A 3,617-nucleotide genomic window follows, 5' to 3' on the forward strand; every position below is an offset into this window, starting at 1 on the left:
GAAGTCATCCACTTTGATTTGAGCACTAGGAGCTTGCCTTGTAACCAATAGCTCTCCCATTCCATGATCCACTTTCTCACCATCACTAACATCGTACAATTCTCGTCACCCTCAATATCACTCATCACTTCTCCATTGTCTCACAAGATCATCGGCCTTTTTTGGACATTGAGACGCAAGTGTCTCGATTCCAAGCACCTAAAGCAATTGATATCCTAAGTCCTAGGAGGTTGGAGATCCGCCTTTAGTGTAGCCTTGCTAGCAACTTACTCTCTTTCCTTCGACACCTCAGTTCGACTCTTTGAAACATCCCTATCACCTTTATTGTTATCATACTTCAATTTCCAAGAAGGGTTGGAACCTGAAGAACCCAATGGATATCTATTTGTCCCATTCCTATTCAATTGCCTCTTTACCTTCATAGCTACATGTATTATGTCCTCTAACTCCACGTAATGTTTTAGTTCCACCACATTAGCTATCTTCATATTCAAACCATTAAAAAATGGGCCATGGAGGCTTCCCAATCCTCCTCAACATTCATTCTAATCATGGCAACCTCCATTTCATTGTGATAATCCTCCACACTCCTAAATCCTTGATAAAGGCTTTGTAACTTTTGATAAAGATCCATATAGTAATAATTAGGAATGAATCTCTTCATCATGATAACTTTCAATTCTTTCCATGTTTCAATAGGCCTATCATAATTCATCCTCCTAGATGTTGGCCACTAAATGATAGTACAATCAGTAAACTCAACGACTACAAGTTTTATATTTTTCTCCTCTGAGTAGTTATGGCAATTAAATATAAGTTCTATCTTCTTTCCCATTCCAAGTATGTCTCAAATAGTTCATTCCTTTGGACGAAGGAATTGTCATTTTAATATTGCCCATGTTTCTATCAACTTCATCTCCAACATAATCTCTAACTCTCCTATCATGCCTAGAGTAATATTTGCCTCACATGTATACACTCGTGTATCATTCAATTTGACTTTTTTTGGCCTTTTTTCACTCAATGTTTCCTAGCAAGCACTTCAAAGAACTAATTGAATCTCAATCAAAATTCAATCCCTAAGGTCTTCAAACAAAGAATATAGTAAGGAAAAATTGACTCTAGAATGATTCAAGAAGGTAGGAATTGAACTTTGAATAGAATGCTAAGGATAAATTCAAGAGAATGTTTCTTGAATTCAAACTCGACACTTTTGTCTTTGGCCTTGATAATGTAATATTTTTTTTATTTTTGTAATTTCTATAATTTGTTTTTCAATTTTTTGATTTTTTTGTGCTGAATACACGAGAATTCAACAAACAGCCCAAAAAATTGAAAATGAATTGACTTGGGCATTAATTTAGCACAAAACAAATTTTTTTAGTAATTGAATTAATTGAATGACTCAAAATATGAAGAACAAAGATGAAGACTCAAACGAAACAGCAAACGATTTAAAAGATATAACTTTGATTTTTGGAGTTTAAGCTCTGATATCAACTGATGCGAGCTAACATAACAAATTTAGCTACGAAATCCATGACTAATTAGATCAAATCTAAGAAAGTGAAGAATCAATATTTGAAAAGTTCAACCCAATAAATTATTGAACCAAAGAACTAAAACAATCGCAAACAATATCTTGATCACGTGATTACAAAACTTACAAACCTTGAATCGTTGAAAGCTGCAAGATTTTAATTCTTGATAAGTTTGGAATTAATCCGATGAAGGAAAGCAATATAGCTCGTAATAATATCTATCAAACTGTTTGTTTTACAAAGAAAAGTATAATCCTAATTATATTGAAACCCAAAAAAACATAATTAAAAATGAAATCAGTAGTCTAAATACCAAGAATTACCATAAACTAGATTTTTAACTAAACTAGGATTCTTTTCAAAAATTGAAAAATTTACTGCCGGACTTACGTTATGTGGCCGCATAGTGTTGGAACATGCGATGGCATAGTTCATAAAAAACCCTCCTTTGATTCTCAATATATGGGCATGTGGCCGTATGCCTTGGTGTACTATGTGGTCGCATAGTTGATCTTCTCATCTCCATTGTCCTCTTCTTGAACCACATTGATCCATCTTATTCCTTCTTCTATGCCTAGTATGAGATTATCCTTTTGCTTGTTGTGATTAGTGTTTCATCCACCGTAACTTGAACAAGTTAATTCAATGGCTTCCTTGTCCTTGCTAGCTTTCACACCATAAATCTCATCATATTCATTGACTAACAAAACTAATAGTATTTATTTTTGAACAAAAGAATTTTGATGTTGAAGAAGTATGCATGTAATATTTGATGAAACTAATTCTCTAGATTAAGAGAAAAGTATTGATAATGATGAAGGTCCGGAGAACCTTTTTTGAGAAAATAAATATCCAAAATTAAAACAAGGAAGATCCTAAAAATCTTGAAGAACGATATGAGGAAAAAGAAAATGTGCAACAAGATGAAGTAAAATATATTGTGGACATGCTTAAAAGTTTGAAATGGAGGAGTTGAAGCCAATGAATACTCGAGTTCATCAATCAAATTGGATAAAGATGATCAAAGTACTTTTGTAGATACAACAAAATATCAAGGTATGATCGAATCCCTTCTTACTTAACTGTTAGTAGACCCGATATTATGTTTAATGTGTGCTTATATGTTAGATTTCTATCCAATTCTAAAGTATCACACCTCAATGCCATAAAAAGAATTTTAGATAATTTAGTGGTACTAAAACATTAGGTCTTTGGTATCCTAAAAGCATCCAAAGAGGGGGGGATATGGTATTAGACTTTATGAATATGAAAAATCAATTGCCTGACATTCTCATTAAACCTCTACCACTTCATAGATTTTTATATATTTGAAAAAGATTTGGAAATTATTGATGAATTTGAAGTATGTGGCTAAATGATATTCTTACATGATTGATTCTATTTGCATCATTGGTTGAAATTTATATAAATTTTATCGAATTGATTGTGCTTTTGACATCATCACTCATGCTTTTATTAGTATTTTGCTATAAATGTGATGATTATTCTCTTGTTTAAACTTGCACATAGTTGACATTTTGCTCTGAAAATGAGGGGGAATATTATTATTTCCTACGGTTAAATAAGAATTTTGATCTTACATTCGATACTTTTGCTTTCATAAGTGCTACCTTTTTCCTATTGTCAAAAGGGAAAAATTGGGTAAGATAGATTTAAAAAACATTGAAAAAGGAGGAAGATGAGTGAGAGATATGCTTTGAATGTTTAACCGATTCACTTTGTATGACATTATCCGAATAATCTATTATTTGATATGTTTTACATGGATAATAATTGGATTGTGAAAGATAGGGGAATATGCTTTAAATGTGCAATCTTTATTCCTTATCCTTTATTGACATTACTTTACAAATCATTTTGTTTGAAGTAATCAAAAAGAGGGAAATTGTTGAGCTATGGTTGATTATAACCTTAAAGTTTTGATTATAACAAACAAGATAATCTTATTTATTAGCAATTGAATTTAAAGAGATTATAATATTCAAAGCATTCAACGAAAAATTAATTGATGAATGGCAAAAGATCAAAAGCTATTATCACAATCAGAGTCATGAA

The sequence above is a fragment of the Olea europaea genome, chromosome 10, assembly GCF_002742605.1.
Source record: "Olea europaea var. sylvestris chromosome 10, O_europaea_v1, whole genome shotgun sequence".
In the NCBI taxonomy this organism is placed as follows: domain Eukaryota; kingdom Viridiplantae; phylum Streptophyta; class Magnoliopsida; order Lamiales; family Oleaceae; genus Olea; species Olea europaea.